We start from the raw sequence: 25116 nt of genomic DNA on the forward strand, positions 1-25116 counted from the left end.
CTGGGCCAGACAGGCCAGTGTTTTAATGGTAGGCATAAATCTATTGCATTTTTCTCCTCGTGACCTAGCATATTCTGTCAGGCCAATGCATGCTCCAGAGAAGGAGTAGAATTTATGTGTACAATAAAACAATAGTTTCAGTGATATCAGCTGTTTGACAAACTTTAATATACATTTGCTATAAAACAGGCAGAAATTACCAGAATGTAATACCCAAATAAAATCCATGATCCATTTGCACAACAGATCTTCAATTTACTTGCATTCATGTGAAAGAGACACATAAAAATGATACCCATGCTTAAAATCACTTAAAAGCAGTCTGAAAGACCCCCACAGTTGCAAGTGATACCTCAGTACTTAGCTAATACTCATGTTTCGATGGCTTTGCCTTCATGATTCTTCCAGTGGTTCCTTTATGTTTTCTGGTATTTTGCCAAACACCTGTGAATCAGTGCACAACAAATATTCCTGCCATTTAATTTAGCCTTGCACAGAAAGGCTATATTAGGCCTGATGCAGACCTAATCCCAAACCTCTAAAGAGGTTTAAGGCACTCTGGTTTCACCTAATCCCGAAACCTAAACCAGAATCATTGAAAACCTCCATAACACCACAGGAATGGGCAAATAGTGAGTTTCCACTATGAAATTATTAAAAGGACATAGTGTATCTTTTGGATTTGAGACCTAAAGCTTTGCCTAAGGAGCTTGGACTGTCCACAATAAAAGTGTTTATTTTGAAGTTAGGAGACTGAAAGGTTTATTTGACTAGAGGGCTGATTTCACCCCTCCCACCCAAAAAACAAAGAGGGGTGATCCCAGAAGAGTGGAAAATAGGAGAAGGGATGACCAAGTAACAAGGGAGGGGAAGCCCAGCAAAGCAGACAAAGATGAGACCCAGCTTTCTTTTTAAGCTCAGTCATGGCCCCTTGTGCACAACTGGGCTTTTGGGACCTGAAGTTCCTCACAGCAAACATGTAAGGAAAGAGTTATTTATGATTTAATAAACACATTGCTGCTGTTCAAAATAGAGGATTTGCTCTTTTGAGATGTCTTACTGATAGGAGATAACATGTAAAAACGTGCTGTAATGGAACTTTCAATTACAACTTGCATCCAACTGTAATAAATTTGATCTTGCATTAATTCATGTTAAATTAATTGGATTCTGTCATTCCTGAATTCTGGTAACCACCTTATCTTGCCACACAACTCATTGTCTTTGTATTGTGAAAGGGGTATTTCATTTTCAAGGTGACTGTAGGGAATATTAACTGTACCATATTCTAATAAATATTTAGCCCATAACAAATTAAAGACCTGAAGTATACTGCACATGTGGTTCCATTTTTCATAGCAATTTATAGCAATGATCTGCTGCTCTAAATCTCTTAATTCAAATCATTTCAGCAAAACATACAGGGAAATACAGGGCTGTACTTGTGCATTAAACAATACAGAATGTATTTATCTGTGCTCAGGACGTTCTTCCTAATGAGAGGCATAACCTCCTTGGTGTACTGTGCTCTCATAACCACCAAATGCCATTTAAAGCCCTTTAGAGCAAGGATTTAGGAATCAGTGTTCCTGCTGATGAGAAATTTGATAGGAGTAGAAAAGCAAGCTCCAGATTTACCTTCCCAAACTCACAGATAATCTCCATGCCTTTGTTTGCATCAATAAGTGGAACAGAACAGCACTCATTTAACAGCACTAGATTTAATTTAGCCTTGAAAGACTCTGTCTCCATAGGCAAAAATGGTAGGAAAGCTGAAAAGCATGTTTTATGAGGTACCAAGCTTTCTAGCTGGTATTAGAGCAGGACAGTTTCCTGGAAAACTACATAAATGACAGAGCTTTTAACTTCTAGACAGGTGGCACAAGCAAATGATGGTTTATTTACTTTCCTTGAGTTTTGGTGTGGCTGGAGAGTAACGGGGGCCCGTGAAAAGGAGAGGAGTACATCTCTCTGCACTGCTGTCACTGTACACGTCTGCACTGTGCTTCCCACCACCCTGCTGAGGGTGAATAGCTACTGTAGCAGGGTACAATTCCAATCCCACAGCAGTTTTGTTCCAACAATACACACAAGGTTATTTAACTATTGCCTCATTTAATTCAGTTGTGACACCTAACCAGTAACTTCCATGGGGAAACATTTCAGGAGGCAACTTTATTTCTCTAAGGAAGAGAAATAAAGTTACCCAGGACCTGCTCTCCCGCAGGTCCTGGGTAACTTTGGCTGCGTTGCGCTGAAAGAACTGGGTCAGTGGCTCCTGGAGAAGACAAATTACTTCAGGAATGCGATAGCCCCATGCATAGCAGAGATAAATGGATGATAAATGGGTGCTATGCAAGCAGAGAGCCCAAACCACAGCCCAATGTGTACCCCACTGATCGGCCGGCCCGACCAGGTGGGGAATCGCCCGAGTCACACACGGACTGGTGGCAGCGACAGCCCGGCACCAGCGCCCCGGCCCAGCCCCTCCCGGCTGGTTCGGAGCTCGTGTCTGGCTCCGCGCAGCAGTGGCACGCTCGGGCTCCCGGTGAAGGCCGGGTCCTCCCGGTTACGGAGCGTGAGGAAGCGGACAGGCGCCAAGCCCCTGGTAGGACCCTCGGAGCGGGGCTGCCCCGCGGGGACTGCGGGCTGCCGTGAGCGGGAGCTCCGGACGGAGCCCCCACAGCCGCGTCCCGCTCGGTCCCGGCGGCTGCTGGGCCCCGGCGGGCCGGTACCGACAGCGCGTGCGCGCCACCCGCGGGCCCGTGACGTCACGCGCGGGGCTCGGCGTTCCTCCGTGTCCGCCTGGTTCCCGCGGGGATCGCCGAATAATCGCTATCACGCACCCGCGCCGCCGGGCGCAAGGGTGCTCGGTGAGCGGGGCGGGGGAGGACGGGGGGACCACGCGCTCGGCCGCGGGGGTTGCGGCGGGGCCGGATCGGGCTGGGAGAGCTCCGTTGTCACTGGGACGGCGCCGCCTCACGGGCCGGAGGCGGTGGTGGCGCTTTGCGCACGCGCGGGGCGTCGCCACGGCAACGGCGCGGTGGAGGCTCGGCCGCCGCGTGCGGGGCGCGCGACGGGGGCAGCGTCACCCACCGCCCGCGGCCCCTCAGAGCCCCTCAGAGCCTCGCACAGACCCTCAGAGCTCCGCACCGCGCCTCAGAGCCTCGCACAGACCCTCAGAGCTCCGCACCGCGCCTCAGAGCCACTCACGGCCCCGGAGAGTCCCGCAGGGCCCTTCAGACCCCCACAGAGCCACTCACGGCCCCGCTCAGCCCCGAAGAGCCCCGCACGGCCCCTCAAAGTCCCTTGTGGCCTCTCAGAGCTCTTCACGGACCCTCAGAGTCCCTTACGGCCCCGCATAGCCACTCATGGCCTCTCGGAGCCCCTCACGGCCTCTCAGGGCCTTGCACAGCCCTGCAGGTCCCCACACAGCCCCACTCCAGCCGGGGTGGGAAGAAGCTCAAGCCGGCACAGTGAGGGAGATGTCGTATCTGTGGCTGACGTGAGGCATCTGCTCGAAAAAAGTGGTGTTTTGATTAGGGTCTGCATCTCCTTGATGCTCTGCAGCAGTTTGCCTGGACAGGCTGTGCAGGAGTTTCTCTAGCAGCGGTGATAGTGTGTGTGCCTTGAATTCAGGATACACCCCCCATCAGAGATCACGATCAGCACCAAGCTTAGTGGTAATGGAGCTCACAGTTCTAAAGGTTTGAATTTTACAACGCTCCATAATCATCCCACTTCTTTTATGACCAATAGAAACAAGTATTCTTTAGGTATTTAAGAGACATAGACCCTGCTTGAGCAGATGGAGGTAAGGCTGAGTATTGAACACGGTTCTGTCCAAGGAAGGCACAGCGTGGGGTGGGTCTCTCCCCACCATTTGCAAAACAATAGTGTCAGGAACACCTAAAAGTGCTTTAATACCATTCATGTGAAAATATTTACAAAAGAAAGCACATGATTTTCAAGTACAGTATGATAATATGAAAAATAACCTTGTATTTCTGAGCCGGTCAGGGCTCGTCGCTGGCTCTGCTGGCTCGCTCGCTGTCGCCCTCTGGCGGCAGCGCGGGGCAGCGCCCGTCCCCGGGCACAGCGGGCAGCGCGGCCGCGTTGTTCCGAGCGCGCCCCGCAGCTCCCCAGGGACATCCGCGCACTGACCTCCGACACCGCCGTTCTTTTGCTGTGGTTTTCTCCTCGGTAGTGCTGGTTGTTTGAAATAAGGAAAATGTCTTGTATAATTCCTTTAAATGACAGTTTAGAGTAGGAAACAATCCCGGCTCCGGATTCAGCAGCTTCATTTTGAAATGATGAAGGTAAAAAGCAAGCATGGTGTGTGCTCTGGAAAAAAAAAAGACCACACGAGATGGAAATATGTGTGTAACATTTTCCTCTGGGAATTGTTGCGAGGAGCATTTTGCCACACTTAGCACAGTCTCTTTATGACCTGTCATCTTTCCGAAGCTCTTCCAGTAACCCCCAATTTTAGCAGCTTTTCTGTGAAGCTTTTAGAGAGGGCTCTGTGACTGAAAAATGTCATAAAAAATGTGTCCTGTCTGCCTAAGTTACAGGAACCCTAGAGAATTGTTTAAAATTTTATTTGTAGCTAAATTAGTAGATTTTTAAAAAGCTACTGGAGCAACTTCTTGTTTTTTAATGATTCCTATTAACGTTTTTATTGATTTACAGGTAAACTAGTTGTTTCTTGTTTTAAAAATAGCGTGCGATCAGCAAGTCTAACTCTGTTTATTCTGGCTTGGATGTGTGATTATCAGTTATAAAGATTCTGCAGATGGAAATTATGTTGGTGCATGCACTGGAATAGATGCCGGTTTCTAATATCAGATAGATTGTCTGATTTTGGTTAATTGGTGTAGAGACATTTTTATGCACTGAAATGACAATGTTGGAATTGTAAGGTATTTAGGGAGCAGATCTGTTGACTAAGTATGTTTACGCTTTTTCTGAGCATTTTAGAATACTGATAGTTTCTTTTTGCAAAGGACTGTGTAATTACTGACTTTTTTATGTTCTCACATTCTAAAGAGACACATCTTTTTGGCTCTCTACCATGAAGTACATCAGGCTACATAATGCTTCATGTTTGTATAGGTCTTATTTTTAATTCGAGTACTATTTCTCTGCAAGCTCAGCCATAACACTGTACTGTTTCATTGGATCACTACTAACTGTAAACTATTTTTTTACAGTCATTGCTAATTAGCTTATATGGGAAATTTACCCTGAAGATTCTGATTTTTCAAAATTATATTCTATGAAGCACTGTCTTCATTGGGGAAAAATAGCTACTATAACTGCTCTTCTGTAATAAAGAGTCTTGTTGCAGCTGGATTATACATACATGCTAGTGCTATTTTCTGGCTTTGTGAAGACAAACTTGATTAAAAAAAAAGGTTGAACTTTGCTTTTTGGACACCCTTTTCAAGTTGTAATGCTGATACTTTCCTTTTCTACAAACTTGGAATCTCAATACAGTATTACATGTTTGTTGTGTTTGTATGTCTTTTTAAAGGAAAAAGGTAAGTCTAGTGGCAGTAATGGTGTTTTCCTCCCCAGTATATCTGTGTGAATGCATTTATGCTCTCTTTGTAAGAATGCAGTTTGACTGCACTAGAATATACTTGGTAGTACAAATGAAGGATTTCAAATTAGTATTAGGTTGAAAACTCTTCAGCTACTGGGGTTTTAGTTTCCAAATTACTGGTCTCTGTGGATCAGTTTAAGTGATCACAAAGCAATGAGAATGAAACAAATCTTTAAAAAAAACCTGCAAAATTTTTTGCCCAAGCAAGCCAGCTTCCTTTTGAGCTCTGTGCTGGCACAGTCGTATAATTAAAAGTGCTTTTTTCTTTCTTTCTTTTCATTATCAATAAAATAATTTCACAACTGTAATGAATGCAGTTCCTATGGTACAATTTAATTATATGCAGCTAACGATGGCATAACTCGTCATTTCAAAAATTGTCTCACTGGCATTTATGACTTGGTGTAAACGCTCATATATCGTGGGATTTGAAAGAACTGAAACTTTCAGAGATGTCGGGTTTGCCATGTTGAGGAAAGTGCCTCATTAAACACGAGGTGCGGGTTAGCAATGGGAGACTGTAGAACATATTTAGGCTACAAATACCAGAGTCAACAAGATTTACTTTAAAAAGCCATGTTACTGGATGTCATTTTAAAAAGGGATATCTTAGTCTTGAAAGTTTCTAGACCACTAAACTAGAGAATCCAGGCTATATAATGATTCAGGAACATTTAAAACAGGAATCAATCTCTTCTGCTTCTCAAAAGCTAAAGTTCCAGAGGAAGTCACCTTTTCTGTAAACGGATTTTCCAGCACCTGTTTTTAGAACTATAACATCAAACTGTGAGCAAATTAAAGAGTTTTAGGAGAAAAAGAAAATCTTTTAGTCAGCAAATCTTCTTTCTCATGATTTATTTTTAAAAGTCATAAGGTGACCATTACAGTAAAAAAATAGTTGTTTGTACAGGATAACCTTCCCAGATGAGATGCAACCCTGTCCTAAACCTTGGGGTCTGCAGCCTGAGTTTCCCAGAGCTGCTGGGTGACAGCTGAGTGTAAGGTAAAGCCGAGAAAGAACTATTTGAAAAAGAAGCATAGACTAATGTTTAGCTTTTCTTTTTGTTTTAGTTATTCTGTAGTTTTTCAGTAGATGCTAAATTTCTTTGATTTAGGAGAGGGAAGGATTTTGCTTTAAAACACCAGATAGGAATCTTAGGACAGACTTTTCACACTCAGACAGCTGGAGCAGCTGTAGATTCCCCACTGAAATGAAAATGAAACAATTCAAGGTTTAGAAAGGCAAAAAGTGTGACCAGAGCATTAAATAGAAGGGCCATATGATACCAAAATTAAGCTCTGTGTTTATTATAAGGAAAATCCTTGTTTTAGAAGGGAAAAAAATGAACTTGTTCCACCACTTTCTTTTTTCCTCAGGAGAAAACACAGAATATATCCTAGGTAATAAATCTGTTTTATGGCTCACATGAGAAAGGGTGGAGAAACTCCCATTATTTTCTTCCCAGAAATTGAAATACACATGAGCTAACATGGGAGACACTGGGATTTTCATCCAACAAATGCACAGCTGGCTTCTGCTTTTATTATTTTTCTAAGCCTAATAATTTTTCATTTGATTAGCTGGTGGCTGACAAAACTATCACTTGCACAGTGTTTTGTATATTTAGTAGAGTAGGTGTGATGCGAAAAAGATATTGTAATGTGTGCCCAGAAGCATAGCACAACTTGTTCAGTTGATGAGAAATTCCTGCTTGCCTCTTCCTAAAATGCAGGTTTCTATCATCAACATTTGAGTTTGAATATCAAGAAAGGAACTTCTTGAACTCTAGAAAAAAGAACTGGTGGGAATAGTAGAGTTGCAAACGGCAAGATTTACCAAGGACTTTAAGTGTACACAGTGTGAGTTGTGGAGAGACCCATGGACACACTTAATGTGAAAAAAACAACAGCAGCCACCCACAAACCCACCCAGACAATGAGATAAAGTGAGCACAGATATAAAGGTGGGAGAATAGGAGCCATCTAGGAATGAGGTTCCTCAGAGCCATATCTGAGCAGACCCCTGTAAAGCCATGGATTCTCAGTTTGAAATCAGGAGGGAGAATGGCCTATCCTTCATCTGCCTTCTGCAGAATAAAGAAAACATTCAAGAATCCAGTATCCTGTTTTGCACTGACCATTATTGCCGGGACAACCAGGCTGGTTTCTCCTGTGTTGACTCTCCTGGTGTTTGAAGTGCTAAGCTCTGCTGCTGTCTGTGTGTTCTGGGAAAAGCAATGATAACACCTTCCCTAAATAAGCAGCAGGGGAAGAGCACTGCAGTCTTATCCCAGAGTGGTAGGACTGTGTTGTCCAGCTGTTCAGTGTGTTTGTTGTTATTTTCAAAAATTCCAAAACAACTTGATGTGTTCTGGGGGCAGGAAAGAATGTGGGCTATCTGCTTCAACTCAAATATTGTGTGATGGCATCTCTGGTTTTGATTTGTAGTCAAAAGTGGTAGATACTCAAAACCATGTAAGAAATTTCAAAATTAAATTATTTCTAAGCTACAGGTTCATTGCATAGCCAAACCTCTACCTTTAATGTCCTTTCACACAGTGGCTATGGGGAAAGAATGATTTTGTAAGGAGTAGTAGAATCACTGGATTGTGTATCTGTGTTCTGACCTAGTTCCATTACACTCATTAAATAATTGTTGACAAGTTCAAGCTCTGTAACGAGAGGGTTATGACTTAGCTAAATGCCATGAGACAATATATGTTCCTGGACAAGGAAAATGACCTTAATGGAAAGACATGAGACTACCGAAGTGGCAGTAGATCATCATAGGAGCTCTCTTTTGGTTGTATCTCTCTTAGGGGCTTTATGCTGCTAGGGATCAGAATACTGTGGTGTATGGGACTGTTTCTTGGGGCATGGAAGTGTATGAGCCTGTATCAGGGATGGCTGTTCCAACTGAGTGCTGCCCAGTGCGGAGGGACAGGTACCAGTCTCTCCAAAGGAGGTAAAATCAGTGTGGCCAACTTTACTGTCCACCTCCTTTTTCTTCAGTTTGCCTTGTTAGAATTTGCATCTCTGTCCTGCTAGTATTTAGCTATTTGTTCTAATAAATCTCTTCTGTAATGAGCCTGATTGATGTTCTGAAGCTGTACTTTGAATTCCTGCCCCTGTGTGCCACACTGGTTCTGAGCTGAGTGAACCACGTTCCTGTGTTGACTGGAGGGGATGCGTTCCTGACATGCAGCTGGGGATGTCGCTGACTGGGAATGGCCCTTGGTGCAGAAGTGGTTGCCCTGGTGGCACCACCTTTCCTGCAGTGCAGCACCGTGGCCTGGTTCTGCACTCTGATCCCAGGTGCAGAGGGCTCCTCATCCAGCTTGCAGAGAGGGAGAGAGTCCATAGTGCTGTGCCAAAAAAACAAATGATAATGTGAGCAGCAGGGTCTCCAGCCTGCTTCAGTTCCACAGCATTTGTACTCTTTTGCTCTTGGTAACAGTTGGACTTTATCGAACCAGGCTCTCAAATCTGAGAGAAATTTGGAGTATGTGACACATTGCAGGACTTTTTTAATATAATTTTTTTTTCTAGTAGTGTATTTAGGCCTCCCTCCTTTCACTTCAACAATTGAGGGTGTTGGTTGCTTCCTCATGTTTGTGTAAGAAAAGCTTTTTATAGTCCATTTTTCCAGTTGGCGTATGTACTTCCTCCACTGTAGCGTAACACATCATTCTTCCCACTCCCTCCCAGACTCTGAAGCTAATGGAAGACCTTCAGGGTTGTTTTATTTGCAAAAAAATGGAACCATGAGGTTGGGAATGGTCCTTATTATTGTCTTAAAATGTGTTCTTCAACAAGTTTTGATTTGTTCTTGGTAAATGAGAAGGATGTAAGGAAGCAAGGAATAATCGGCCGTATTTAGCTTATAGGACATTTAGTTTGAACTGCACATCTCTAGCTCAATTTTTGTTTAGCTGAAAATCTATCAAGAAAAGCAAAAGTTTGTGAGAAACATGAATGGAAGTGGGCTGCATATTTTTTTTTTTTTGGCAGAAGAATGTTTAATGTAATTCCAAATATAAAGAATTTTTGATTATCATCCTTCCCAGCTTCTGCAAGGTAACAGCTGGAGTGAAGGCAGTCTAGAAGCTCCACATCCATCCATTATTTTGCCCTGTAATGGTGAGTCTGGCACTCTGACAGCACTTGAGCCTTGCAAATTTGGGAGGTGTGATGGAGGTCTTTCCTTGATGTAACAGTTACACCAAAAAGAAAGGAAGGTGGCATGGCCACTTTCATATCATGGGCTGACAGAGTCCTGTCCCTGGTCAGGACAGTGTGCACTGCATCCTGCTTAAAGACAGTACAGGACCTGGTTTGCCACAGATTCAGTCCTGCTTGCTGGTGGTTTTTATCACCATTTTTCCAGGAGTACTACTTAGCCTCAGAATAGAATTAGTAATATTTGATGTGGAAGCCTTTTTTCTCTTGTCTATGACAGATTAGTGAGAATATCTGGGAATACCCTTTATTTCTAATGATCTGGATGCTATTTCTCAAGGATTATGTTTTGTAACTATTTTTTTCAATTTTAAATATTATTTTATATAGTCTTACAAGGTTTTCCAACCCTAATGAACACAGCCTAGGTCCTTCAGCAGAGGGACATATGCAGACATGGCCCCTGTGGATTGAACTGCCTCACTGCTTCAGATCTTCACTATTTTTAGCCTCCATGTATGCCTTTATTTTTCCCAAGTGTGTAGTTCTAAGGTGACATCGTAACTAACCCAGTCATGGCAGGAATTCACTCTTTTCCTATATGGATCCAAAAAATGGATCTGAGAATCCTTGCAGCTTAAATCTTACCATGGGATGTCTAAGATCCTGACAGCTAATTTTTTAGCTACTTTTGTATCCTGCAATTTCTCTATGAAAATAGAATTTTAAAGGTATTTGCTTATTTTATTGCTCCACTGCTAAATAATTGAAATCAGCACTTAGCATTTAATTATAGTGATTTTTTATCATAAATATTGTATAGTGCCTGATGGTGTAATTGGGCATTTTTATAATAAGCCCCTATTTTTCAAAACAAAGGGGAAATCTCTGAAATTCATGCCTTCATGCTTGTGCCCATTAAATGTGGTTATCATTATTTAGTGACGACATATGTTCTTCCTAACTAGGATTCTCTTCTTTTTAATGCTGATGCTATCTCCATGCTAGATTGTTCCGTTCCTAGCACACCCCAGGGCAGTAGTGAGAGGTAAATGTGTCCCATATGGCCGCTTCAGACAGCACTTTTGGGTTCAGGGAGATGGGAGAGGAGAGGGACAGCGGGGTCTGTGTGCCCTCACTGTCCCAGAAGCGGGGCAAGCAGAGAGGGAGCAGGGCCGTGGCTTTCTGTGCTGGCTGGCAGTAACGCGGAGCGCTGCGCTGGGACAGGGTGCAGTTATTTATTGTGCCATGCGGGAGGAAGGAGCCAGGGAGGAACTGCCACTGAGTCACCGGCTCTTCCTGGAGCGCCTCCTGGGGTGGTGCTGCTACAGGCAGCCCAGTGCAAGACTGAGCCTGAAGGCTCCAGTGAGCTGATTGCAAATATTTTGCAGAAGTCTTATTTTCTGGTAATTACTTTAACATGATTCAGTGTTTTCTCTTTTGTCTGATCTTGTTATGAGTCTTCTTGCCTGATCCTTCACCCGCTGTCGCGGGAGCAGGGAAAGTGTTCCCACACCACGTGTACTGTTCCTGCCGTCTTTGGCCTCTCAGGTTCCGTGGCTGTGAGTAGGTGCTATTCAGTACAGCCGACCAGTGATGTGACCTTTTGGAAAAATGACCGATCCTGGACCTGTTCCTGTGAAGCCTTTCAAACTACTAAGCTGTTTCAGGTAGTGGGGTTAGAGCATTTTGTAGAATGGGGGTCCAGGTGCTCTTTGCCTGTTCACATTTCTAGTGATGCATAAAATTTGAGCTCCTGTGGAAACCTGGAATCTTGCTGCTGAGGCAAAAGTTGTGTATGAACAGAGTCCAAAGCACCCAGTCTTCAACAGATATATGAAGAATGGCTAGGATTTAGGTTCCAGTGGGTCACCAACAGTGTTTACTAGAGACTAATAATAACAGTGAACAGACTCATTCCATTCCCAGTTCTCTAGGGTTTTAGAAATCCAGCAGAACCAGCAAAATACCTAAAGCTCAGCCACTGAAACCCAGCCAAGTTTTGTAAAGATTACAATGGTAACTTAAAATAAATATAAATTATGCTCTTTAAATGTACAATTTATTTAAAAACAGTTATTTTGCCAAACCATAAATGTACCCAATAACTAAAGCAAGAAATAACCACGGTTAAGAAATCTAAGATTATAAGGTTTAGAAAAAACCTTTCTGATAGATTTAGTGCTTTTGTTTAACCATGTGATTTACATTTAATCCTAGTTAGACTAATTAATACATACATATCTTTATAGCAGACCAAACACTTCTCATAAGCAACTGACTGGTTTGTGTTATTACATTTGTTCAATGAGGGTGGAGGGAGAGAGATTTAGAGTATAACTCACTTGCATAATCTTTCGCAAGTAGTAAAAAAAGATCTGTCTCACTATATAGCTACAAGAAATACATGGGTGCTCATAATTCATATTATCCCATAAAATTTAGAAGAGCATTCAGAGACTGCAAATGAAGATAATTTATGTGTAAAACCTCATCCATGAAGAATTTATTGCCATAGTAGGTATAATATACTTTGGCACAGATTTCTTCCGTGAAACTAGTACTTGCAGATTTGAGAAAGGAACATAGCAGAGACTTTGCAGGTTAAACTGTAGTCTGGTTTTATACAAAACATATTATAATCAATACTTTTCTGTTTTGACAGAGCTGAAGTCGGTAAATTAATGTGCCATAGCTGTTGACGATGTGTTTGAACATCTTCACTGTGCAAGTAATCGCTTTAAAATCAGTGTTAGCTTAGTGGTGCTATCTTTGTGTAAGTATTGAAGTTTGTAAATACTTTGAACTTTAGAAGGAACAGAGGGAACTGCAGAAGTGCATTCCTACAAAGCATTTTAATTTGCAGTATCTAAAAATGAGTATGTGCTTTGCAGAGGTTGTTTGCTAACCATGTCCTGAAGCCCAGACCTCATTCTTCTTGTGAGGACTGCACTGGGACATGGGGCCTCATCTGTCTCTCTGCACTAGAGCAAAACTTCCAGGTAAAGAATGTGGGATCCATCCATCTCATTGCCAGTTTGACTTGGGCATGTGGTGGGCAAAATGAGGCCAAGACAAGGCTGTGGTTACATTGCAGTGCTGTCGTGCACAGTCTCGGGGAGATGTCAGCACTGTTCTCAGTGCTTGGGTGGCTCATGCAGCTGGAACAAAGATATATTTCCTTTTGTTCCTGCTGCTGGACTCTGCTTTCTGTTTTCTTTTGAGATTACATTGTGCACATATGCTTTTATAGTTGCTGCCTCTCTTTGACCCAAACACTTTTACTTCCATGCATGTTAATGACATTAAATGAAAATCAAGGCAAGCCATTGCCACTCCATGATTTCTGCATCATACAAAGTAAACTTAAGATAAGGATTTGTTGTACCATAAAATATGCCATTTAAATGCATGTAGCGGGGAATGGAGAGAAGCAGCTCCTAGCATGATGTATAAGAGGGATTTTAGTCCGCATCAGCAAGGGAAGCTAAAGGGCATGTAAGTGTAAAAATGGACCATAGTTCTCAAGCATTGATGTAGAGCAGACAGGACCTTTAAAATTCTTCCCTGGAAAGTACACAGTGTTGTTGGGCAGCAGTCTGCTAGGCTTGGATTGTCAAACAACATTATCAATTCCTCTGGGATTTTAACTGTTAATTCCAGGAAGCCTAGGTGTTTCAGGAAGTGCTATTCAAATATTATGCTATTTCTTCCGGATGTAGATCCTTGGACGGTACACTTATGCTTAGCCTTTTCTCTGTTGGCTTGCTCTGCAGGAGAAATCCCAAACTATTGAGAATAAAGATAACTTCCTGTGCCAGGTGTATTAGCTGGAATTATCTCTGTTGTAGAAAGAAATAATTTTTGTTTTGAAAGTGACACGGGATTTTTGATGTTAGTAAAGATTTATCTCATCAAGGATGTCACTCTGCTACTAAGGAAAGCTCATTGGACTCATATCAGAAATACTGTGTTCAATTCTCTGCTTGTCCAGATGGATTTAATGGTGTTAACATGGTGCAGACAGTGGCAACTGATACAATTTGGGGAAATGGAACAACTGTCATATGAGGAGAGATTGAGAAGTTTGGTATTCTGCAGTTTCAAGACAGATATTTATCATTGAGATTTACAGAATCATGAATGTGATGAAAAAGCCAGATGTGAAACTGTTGCCCTCCAAATCCTGCAATGTAAGAACTAGAGGGCACTCAGTGAAGGTAGTCAGAGATCAAGTTTAAAGCAAAGAAAAGAAAATAGTCCTTCATTTTCTGGAAGTCCAGATTGTGACTGTTTTGCCATGGAAGGTCTCAAAGGCAGGGGTATCAGCAGCTTCAAAAAAGATCAGACAATTTCATAGACAGAAACAGAGCTGCAAATGGACAGTGAAGTTGTGTGCCCTGTAACATCATTGTGCATGGAGGGGCATTGGGGGCAAGAGGAAGGGACCCCAAAGGTCAGGCTTCTATCTTTTTCCTTAACAGTATCTAAATAGCATGGCACTGGTGGAAGTCAGGTACTAGGCCAGATGGGACCAGTCATCTGACCTTGCAGGGCATGTTTTTCTGCCATACAGTACCACACCATGTTCTGCTTTGAAAGGGTTTTATTGCTAGTGCCTTGAATTCTTGTAAGGATAATCAAGAAAAAAATGGTAGCATGTTAATACTCCATTGTTGACACCTAAAATATTAATGTGTTTTAAAGCCTGATCCATTGATAGTCAAATGCCTGCCTGTTACTGTGCATGTCACTAACATGGCATTTGTTTGGAAAATGTACAACTTGGAAAATGAATTTTAAGTTTGTGTGTTTATTTTTCTTGGCAGTGAGTTTTGGTTATCTCAGAAGGGAAAAGCTATCCAGGTGCAGTGAAGCTGTGTGGTGCCATGAGTGCTCTGGCAGGAAGGTATGCAGGACAAGTATGCAGGGAGCTGGATCAGAGTAGTTTCTTCATGCTCCAGTACTGTGTGCTACTGAGATGTCTTTGTGCTAGTTCCAAGTAGGCCAAGTTGAGCCAATGAATCAACAGGGACCTAGAGCCAACCACATCCACACATCAGGGACCCAGAATTTGGGTCATGGTCCCTATTTCAGGCAGTGGGCTTTAATGACACCTCAGAGCTGGGATGATATCCCTGTAGTTTGGAGCATCCTCCCCAGGCACCCAGTTCCGTGCCTGCCCAATTCCCCCATAGCCTTCAGGCTTCTTGCATAGCAGCTCACTCTTTTATTGCATCTGTAGCATTTGGAGAAGACCTGCAAAGAAAGGGGGGGGGGGGGAAATCACTATTTTACTTTCATATAGGACACAGAAAAGTTCTTTAACATGTGTTTGGGTGGAGGTTTTTTGTAAAATATATTGTCTTCTGTATGCTTTTCTTTTCCCTCTTGGTAACATTAAGTATATTAACAAAAACATTCTTTGCTTCAATCAGACAATATGGGCTTTGTTCATATGGAGACTTTTGAACATTATGTGTAGCTCCTGTACTCTGGACACAAGCTTTTAGCAGAGATACTTACATGAGCCATAAACTCTGAGTGCAGCTCAGGTCGGCTCATTGTGTCTGTGGAAACTGATGGTGCTCTGCTGTTGATGAGAAATCCACCATAAACAAATCCTCACTCGTGGTCTCAGGTGTGTGATTGGGAAACATGTTTGGCTTTTAATCAAAGGAAACTGAGAATTTGGTTCTTAGGAATATCTTCTCTCTTGTTTCAATAAAATAAATGTTAATGCAAATAAAGAGCTTGAAGCAGCCTGACTAAAGCCTCAGCTATTTGAGCTTTGGTTCTGTGAGAATTTGGATGTCATCATCCTTTTGTTCTCCGCTTTTCTGGGGAAGTACTTCAGCTATATGGCAAAAATAAACAAAAGAAACCTTCTAAATCTTCACACTTAAATACATTTATTTGTAAGTATTTTTAGTTACTGTTTACTCCTTGCAAATTTATCTTGGTCTGAAAAAAAATTTCAGACGTATTGTTTTCCTAACAAAGATTTGACCTTCATCTTTATACACAGTTTCACTATTCTTCCTATCAGCATTTAGTTCAAAGGAGCACTTCGAAGCACGCAGGCAAAAAACAGTTCCATTGTGTAAAATAGAAATGTGTGTTTTATATCACAGGAGTTTAGAGAACAATGCAAAGGTCAATTGTGTTGCTTGCTCTCCTGTCACATGATGTGGGTGTGTATATGAATGCATCCCTGGAATTCCACTGTGGGATCTGCATCTTTGAAGCTGATGCTAAAATTACTGCCGAGGCTCTTCCAAAGGCGGATACTGATAGAAGATTCAATGAAATCGAAGGTCGCCAGTCTGGTAGGCGTTGAAAGATACCTGGCTATGATACTATTTCTGATTTAATAATGCGAATGGGAGGCTAGCCCTTTGTAATAATTAGGACTAATTACTGAAGAGGTGTTGACAGATGGGCTAAGAGGAAACAAACTGCCTTTATCCAGTGGCTTAGAGTCAGATTACTAGTCTTGTGTTATCTGTTTCTCAGAAAGTAGAAGCTTCAATCATTCACTAAGTCTTCAAAGGGGAAAGGGATCCTAACAATATACAGGATTTGGGATGAAGCTATGAAATAAGTCTTTGACTCAAAATGGCTAAATTAATCTCCTTTCCGTAAATTATCATACTTTTAAAGTTTGAGTTACAGATGGAGAATCTGATTATAGTACTGAAAAATACATGAAATCAGTATTGATGACTGTCCTGTTGCTGCTTCTGCTCATGGATTAGTCTAAGATTGGTTCCTTGCTGTTAATTATATTAATGTGAATTCTTTGATTCAGTCTTATGCCATGCTTGCTATCCAGCTGAAACGGAGACAAGGGAAAGTAGTAAGTACTCTTTCATTCAGTGTTTGGTTTATGCAGATGTCATATCTGATCAACAAGCAGAAAATACATCTGCTGAAGTTAATTACAGTTATTTACCGTTTTAGTTGACAAGATCATGCATATTCCAGGAAGAGAACAATATATTACAATACAATTGCATTTACTGAGAATGATGTAGGATTTCCTTAAAGAGGATTTCTTCTCTCCTTTTGAAGGTCATGTCCATCCAGCACATCTGCATAAAGTAGATACAATTGTCCAGTGTGAATGGGGTTAACAAAGACATTCAGGGATTAATGCTTTGTCACCAGAATGAACACTCAGTGTGACTTACTTTAGGCAAATGATTTAAAAGTCTAGCCATCCTCCATCTTCTCAAATGACTTTTAAGTGCTTTTCTCCCCACTCTCCACCATGTATAGAACCTGGTTTTCTTAGAAACGTGATAAATATGGTTGCATTCGATAGCACTTATAAGCAGAAGTAGCTTTCAATTATTTATTTACTTTTAACAAAAGGGGCCATTTAATTAATGTTTAAATATTTATAACAGTTTTATTGTCCTGTAAAATCGGTTATACTTTGATCTAGATTTTCTGGTTTGAGATAATAGGGTTGGTAAAAGTTTTCCTAATGAATTTGGTCAGAACATGACATAATCTGATTATCTGACGAAAGATTGACACTTCAGTTCCTGCCAGCATAAAAGCACGGTACAATGGGGGCTGTTCAGCACAAATTCAAAGGCTGGGAGTTCAAGTTCAGGTACGGCAGAATTGTTCAAAGTTTCAGATTAATACAGTGAAAAATGTTGCATTTTTCACCACATTTTTGGTCAGGAATAATTTATGGTGGATGAAAGGAGTGAAGCTTGAAGTTAAATATATAAACTGGAACTCCAGTCTGTAGCTTTGGGTTAATTTCCCTCCGTTTGCTAAATAGTAGTTAATGTTACTCATTAAAACATGGAGAAACTAACTGGTCAGAACACGACAGACACAGGAAACAGCACCAGAAACTGAGAATTAAGCATCATCAGTATTCAACCTGTTACATATGGAACCAGTTTTTTATCAATATACCTCACGTTTTAACAATTAAACTAACATGTGAGCAAATGCTCGTATGCTTGGAGATGAGCATATTTAAATAATGCATCCTACATGCTTCTGTAAAATAGATGTAGATTTATGTGATCAAACTGGCATGAAAGAACAGTTATGTGTAAAGTGTAAGCTTAGCCTAAACTGTTAAAATAAACATCAATTTTTTCATTTGATATTCAGGTAATATTTGCTTTGCAAATGTAGTTCTTGTTTGCAGTGGAATTATAGTGATCCCTACTAGAGTTCTTGAACTAAGTTGCTCTCCAATAACTTGGCTTATCTAAATACTTACACTGTATGGAGCAGGAATCCTAGTAGACAAATGACACGTACTATTAATAATTCAGCTTGAATTTTGAGGGATATTTCATAACATAAAAATACTTAATAATCTGTCATTTTGAGTCATATATTTTAAAGTGTTGTATATACTAAGTCTTTTCTTTCTTTTCAATGCTGAAGGGGTTCTTGGAGAAAGTAAAGTGTTAAGTACCAAATGTGATGGTCTTTACTGAAATACAGTTTGTTCTGACCTTGACAAGATTTTTCTGACCTGGATAAGGATTTAAAGCTTTAATCTAATGAATCGATACAGACTGTCCACATTGCTTTGTTTCTTAAAATAGCACATGGCACGTGAATCTCAGTGTCCCTGGGAAGGGACTGTCTGTGTCTGGAGTCAGTGAGTGGAGTCCTAATCCCAGTTCTAGGGACTGTGTCACCTTGGGAGGTCACTTACTGTCCCTGCCACAGCTTCTCCATCTCCAGAGAAGGATGTGGAATAACTCCGGTCTCAGAGATGTGTTGTTTACACAGATGCAGTAAGCTGCCTAGGAGAAAATGCTTTATGAAATATTGGTGTAATGAACAGACCCTGCAAATCCTCCCTCGTTTGATCAGTCTCACCGATATCATCTGGTAGTTTGGACAGGCATAGATCAGATCCAAAATTTGGATTTCAAAATAGAAGCTGGTCACAAATAGGAATTGCCCTTGCTTATTTAATATTCCTTCTGTGTTTATGAAAATTTACTTTGTTTGCTATTTGCAGTTTTAAAGTATATTTTTTAACTGTTATGAAACAAATGGCAATGTAAATATGGGGTAGGAGATAGATACAATATTCTGATATTAATGCATCTCCCACCATACGCTGGTGAAGTACGTAGCCTGTTCAGCTAATTGCAGAGTTTTTTGGTTTTTTTTTTCTTTTAATGAATATGTATTTTGGGAACGTATTTTGTTCTTGTCTTTTTAATTCTATGAAATGTAAACTGTGTCATTAAACTAAAAGAAATATTTTGGGAAGCGCTGTCAGAGCTCAACCTGCAGTGCAGGTTAATTTACTTGCCTCCCTCTGCACGGCATCTCTGCCATGGTGAGGCGTACACATACAGGGGTATTTCACAAGCAGAGAGGAAGCCCAGAACATAAGCTGAAGTTTTAAAAGTGCATGAAAAGTAGATTGCTTCGTTGTCTCTTCATAAAGTGTCATGTCTCACTATCTCCTCCCACCAAATGAGTGAGAACTGCCAAGTTCAGGGATGTTCATATTAAAAAACAAAAGATTTGAAGACTTCTGACTGTAATAAACAGTTATTTTTACCTCAGGTATGGCCAAAGCAAAATAAAATACAGCACTACAAACTTCATGTGCAATAAAATATTTGTACATATATTGCTTTTATCAGAGCTTAATCCAAATATAATATTTGTAGAGTAATAAAATAATTTATATACTTTGGTTTTATTTGAATCGAAGGAGACTTGATGCAAAATTAAAATTCACTGTCTTTTCAACTTAGAAAGATACTGAATTGATTTTATTTTAAGATGGGTATGAAAATGGGATTTGGTCACTTTCTCCCTTTTCTTTGAATATATCAAGCCAGATCCTGGGCAGACCTTAATGTTCATGGAACCAGCTCCATTTCTAGCAGCTCTGGACATGGTCCTGTACATCAGGAATCGATTATAAGTGGTGTACTTTGAATTAATTTACTATTGGTTCTATTTTATTATGTAATATCATGTCACATATACTTTACCTTAATTCTGAAAACTCTTGTTATACTTCACACTTGGAAGAAGAAAGTATAGAAGACAAAATGTCACCTGATTTGTACTGTGTTACATGTTCCTATGCCCTGTGGGAGAAAAGGAAAAGTAATAGAACAGACAAATAAATAAATGTGGTGTTGAAACTGGCATGACAGTTTCTGCTCTTGCACAAAGGAACTGCAATCAATTTATTGTCTTCATTGGTCAAGTGCCAGAATAACAGTATAATATTATACAAGAGTAGATTAATTAAAGTGTAATTAGAATGGAATAAATTAAACAATCATAAAAGTTTGTCATGGGAAAAATATGTGTTTAGAATTAATTAGTTTTCAAATAAAGTGATATTTTAATTGCTCAGAGTTACAGAATCCTTAATTGCAGACACATAATTCTGGCCTAAATAACTTCAGTTGCTGTAACAACTTGATGTATTTCTTCTCTGTCAATTCTTTTTAATAGTTTGTTACCAAACAAGATTATTGCCGGAATGTCTGCAAAAACGTCTGGAAGACGTTTAATTAGCCCATGCTATCTGAGGACATTATTAGCTCTTGGAACCAAGAGATTTGTGGCTGATGCTGCACTGTGCAGCACCCCTAATTAAGGAGGATGGGCAGACAGAGCCCCGTGGCTGACAGATTGTTATGCATGGCTGAACTGGAGGCTACTCAAAACAGTCTTTTGATGGTCCTTGGCTCATCAATTTTCTGCTAGATTTCAATGATTTATCACATGTACAAACTTAAATTCATTCTAGGTCTGATGTTATGGTGAAGAGATACTTACATAAATCCTTTTTTTTTAACTCACTTCGTGCATATATAAATGCGTATTAATATTCTTCAAGTTTGCGAAGTGATGAACCATTTGTTGTCTTTTGTGTCCCAAATAGTTTTATACAGAGTGTGTTGTAGAGCTGAACTCCTGTGGGCTTTTATGCTTTCTTTCTCCAAACAGGGCTGACTGTAGTTACATCATCGCACTTTTCCAAGCAATTAATGGTTCCAGAAAATAAAACAGATGAGTGTCTTTTTCCTCATTTGCAAATTGAACCTGTGTATGAAACTCTAGAATTTCATCTGTTTCAGCTGTATTTCACGCTGTATTTTAGGCTCCCTTATTAAAAGCTAGTGCAATAACATGAGCTGGGGCTCTCATGTTTTCAGACCCCATATTTTTGGCATAAATGTGTCCATGATATTTGTCTGTCTCCAAAATGTTTACTTCAGTAAGATTTGCAATGCCCAAAATGTTTAATTGTGTTAAAAAAGGTCAAGCAGCTGATAGCTGAAGGCACATATGTCAGAATGAAAGACTGAAAAAAAATTATCAGTCTGACACAGGGGGAGTATTAGAATGATTAATGTTTACATTAATTTATGGCTTTTACATATTGATTAATAGCTTTTTGTTCCAGTGACCAAAATGTGTAAGTGGCAATGAGATCCATATGCTAACTCAGTGTCTTTCAAATGATTATAATCATTCTTAGTTTTGTTCCCATGCTGAAACTATGTTTTCATATAGAAAGTAATTGTTGTACAGTGACTTTTTTAAAAATTGCAGATGGAAGTATTTGCAAGTGAGCCTCAAGATGCAAGCCTGGGTTTCAGTATTCTTGAGGGTTACACACTGACATTTATATACATTTTTCTTGCAAACTTCATTACTTAAAATCTTAATATATTGTGGCTTAGCCTTTTTCATGTAAGGAATGCTTACAGACAAAAAGGGTGCTAATGCTGGGAGGAGCCATTATCTGAGTGGAAATCATTAAAAATGCATTGCATGACGGTTATTAGTCATTTTCTCCCCTGCTCCCATAAGATTTCTTGGCATATCACCAGTTGCTGATAAGCAGTTTTGCTTGCTATCTGTCCATTGACTAATACAATTAAAATGTGGAAACCTCCATCGTTCATTGTCTAAATGTCAAGAGAGAATGTAATTTGGGGGATCTCCTGAGAAAGGATGAACTCCTAACTTCCCTAGCAGTCAGCGGGAAATGGAGGTTCTCAGCACTTCTCAAACTGAGACTTTTGAAGCGTTTTTCTGAGCAGGCATTCATTGTTAGTCATTAGAAGTGATTTGGTGACTATTTAGAATGAAAGCTCTGACAGTATTTAGTGTTCCCAACCTGTAAGAGGAAGGACTCTTGTCAGCTGTAATGTTGGCTGTGTGGCAACAGGTTTATGATACCGGCTAATGAAGGATTCTGTAACTAGGTCATATAAATCACTGCATTCTCTTTGACATTGATGTGTCGCTAACTAGCAAGTTTTGCAAGCAAGATAGAAATCTGTCTACAGTATCTGGATATGATATTTTCTAGTGCAAGCACAAACTAATGAATGCTCCCAGTACACTGTTGTGATTTTTTAAAAAATAAATATTGTTATTATCATAATTAATTAGGTTTTGAAGTCAGAAAGCCTTGCAGATATACATCACTTTGCTTAATCTCTACTTTGGCAGTCATAAGTAAATAGTAATATGAAAAATAAGCAATTCAAAAGAAAGCATTTTGTTATCCTTGCCTCTGAAAATTAAGAGTGCTTTGTTAGTACATTTACTGGTTAAATCAAAAACTTCCACTAATTCTCATTTCTGCTTGACATCTTCTTAAAATTTTCTACTGATTTCTAATCTCCACTTGAAGTAAATTATTATTTAAATTTGCTTTAAAGAAACTGTAGAAGTATAATACAGTTTCTAACCCAATTTAGAAATGAAGATAGAAATGGGAGTTTTAAACTGAAAGCTGCGTTCTTATATGACTGACAAATGAATTTTCATATATTCTGGGGCTCTGACCTTTGAAACTGTTTGTGTAGCACTCCCACATCTCTTGATCAAGCTTCTGCTGGTTTCACTTTGGCTAGTGCATGTTTCTGTCTTTGCGCACAACAGACATATCCTGTGTTTCGGGCAGCTGGGGTAAGAATCACAAAAGCAGTGTGCCTGGCTTTTAGTTTGGGATTTTCACTGTTCCCTAAGTGTTTTTTGTGTGTTACCTTGCTGCAGGACCCAGAAAGACATTTCTTTGTACAGCTGAGTTACTTTTCACCTCAGGTGCAAAGAAATTTCTTCAGTCTCACAACGTCTCTTTGTATTGCTGACTTCCCCATTTCAGTATGTTCTGGTATTTTTTGGTTTGTACATGCAAAATGAAAAGCTGGGCTTAAAAATTTGTCACAACATGTCTGAAGAATTGTTTACCAAATCATATACCTGCTTTCAGACCATTTGTAGTCAATAACCTATAAAAATTTCACTTTTGCAGTCAGATGAGGTGAACTTCAGCTCGTTCAACTCGCGTGGATTTGTCTGGCATCTCTTTTAATGATGTATGGAAATGTTACTGATTGAATGGGTTCTTGTAGCGCAAAATTCCCACTCTCTGCTTCTGAGAATTGCCATAGAACCAAATGGCATTTTGTGACAAGCAGGGATGTGTAAGGTATTTCCAAGTGCTGCTGTGTTCTTGCACGATTCAGTGAGGGAATCGCGTGCTCCGGGACCCTCGGGCTCTGCCGCGGCTGTTGAGCCACAAGGAAAGGCCACGGCACTCCCGGCAGCCCAGGTATGGGGCGTTGCTTGGGCTGAGAGAAGTTTCACCACTGAGAAAACTCATTGTCTGCAGTGGTTGGAGGCTGGAAACGTGGGAACATTGCTTTTGGAAAGATCATACTGTAAGGGCTGCTCGCTGGATTTTAATGGTGGAGATTGCAAATGTAATGGAACAAACAAAATTGTTTGCATTGCGCTATTAACTTGGAGTCTGTTCTTTGCACTAACTGCCTCCGCAGTCGCAGCCCAGGACCCACTTGCCAAATGCTCTCATGCACAGAGTGCTGTGACACAGGGCAGAGTTTGTCAGGGGGTGCAGGTAGGCACAGAACTGCAGGCTAAAAAAGGGCTTTTGTATGAATGAAAAAGCTTGGAAAGAGGGAAAAACAATTTATTCACATCTTTCTCAACTCATTCTTTGCTCTGATTTTTCCTTTGGGAGGGTGGCACCTGGTTGACTGGGAATTGTCAAAAAATAACAGGGATTTCATGTATCTGTTTGTGAGCACACCTGGATGTGTTGGATATTTTGCAGTAGTAATTATGTCTGCACACCTGCTGGTTTCAGTCCCAAATCAGTTTGCCAGACATGCCTAGGGAGATTTATTTCTCCTATACCTGAAAAAGCTCTTTTACCACTGAGGTTTTACTACTCTAAATAAGCCTAAAGAAAAATAGAAGAGGATTTTTTCCTGTCTTTGCTTGAGCGGTTGGTATCTTAAAGTGAACTGTGGAGTTTGTTAGGGGGAGGAGGGTGTTTGGATGATATTTTAATAGCAATTTGTTTTTGCTTCAACGTGTGATAGAAATACAAGTGACAGGAGTGGGAACAGGAGAATTGCTGAATTCTGCTGGAATTTTTCCTGTGGGAATCTGTTAATGTTTTTAATTCTCTGAGAGATTTTTCTAAGGTAATCCTTTTGACATTTACATATTTTAAATGACTCTCATTAAATAAAAGCTTAACTTTTTTATATCAAATGCTGAAGTGATGATACTGAAATACCACTGCATAGAAATTGAAATGGTTTGAGGATTATTCTAATTGCAGCCTAAGCAAAGTAAGATTTGTGAGGGATATTAATAGTGAATTGTTCTTTAAAATAACATAATTTTGAAGGAAATTTAATTGTTGTGGCATTTAGCATATGCATTTTCTTAGACAAAACCCTTTTTGGTACCTCCTGTGTGGTACACTCAGCCATTCACTAATTGAAACCCTCATTTGAGCAGCTGGGTTTCCACTCCCCACTTGTGTAGCAAACATAACTTGTGCAGTACCCCAAGGGTTTGCAGTGCACTCTGTGAAAAATCCTTCTCGTTGTCTGTGCCACATCAGTGTAGCTCAGCTCCTGGAGGACAGCACTGTTACCAGTGCAGGGAAGGCTGGAAGAAATGAGAAGTGGAACATCTTTTTAAAAAAGGCAAGGAGCCTGATGGTGAGCTGTTGCCTCTCTTGCAGGTGATGCCATCTTGCAAGCAAATACTGCCATGAGCAAAATGATTCATGTATTCGTGTCTTTTCACTCCTTTCACAGGAGGCAGGAGGATAAAAGGGCCAAACATATAGTGTAGCCCAGAAATGCCTTTAAATGTACTTTATTCTGTAGGTTGCACTTTGCTTGTTCAAGCCCTTGAGCTAGATTTTGCTCTCAGACCAGACTAAATACTAAGCAAATTCATTTAATTAAATTTGTTGCAGATATCCCCAGTTAACAAGAACAGATTGG

At 40.5% G+C, this 25116-nt stretch overlaps 1 protein-coding gene across 1 annotated transcript in view; it reads left to right on the forward strand.

Annotated features, from left to right (window-relative positions):
• Nucleotides 1-2762: 2762 nt before the first annotated feature.
• The window catches only part of GNB1L (G protein subunit beta 1 like), a 44006-nt gene continuing 21652 nt past the window's right edge, over nucleotides 2763-25116 (forward strand). Inside the window, exon 1 of the mRNA XM_058851740.1 lies at nucleotides 2763-2873. The gene's annotated coding sequence lies outside the window, so the exon portion shown is untranslated. The remainder of the gene's footprint in view (nucleotides 2874-25116) is intronic.

The sequence above is a fragment of the Poecile atricapillus genome, chromosome 16 (assembly GCF_030490865.1).
Source record: "Poecile atricapillus isolate bPoeAtr1 chromosome 16, bPoeAtr1.hap1, whole genome shotgun sequence".
NCBI lineage: Eukaryota > Metazoa > Chordata > Aves > Passeriformes > Paridae > Poecile > Poecile atricapillus.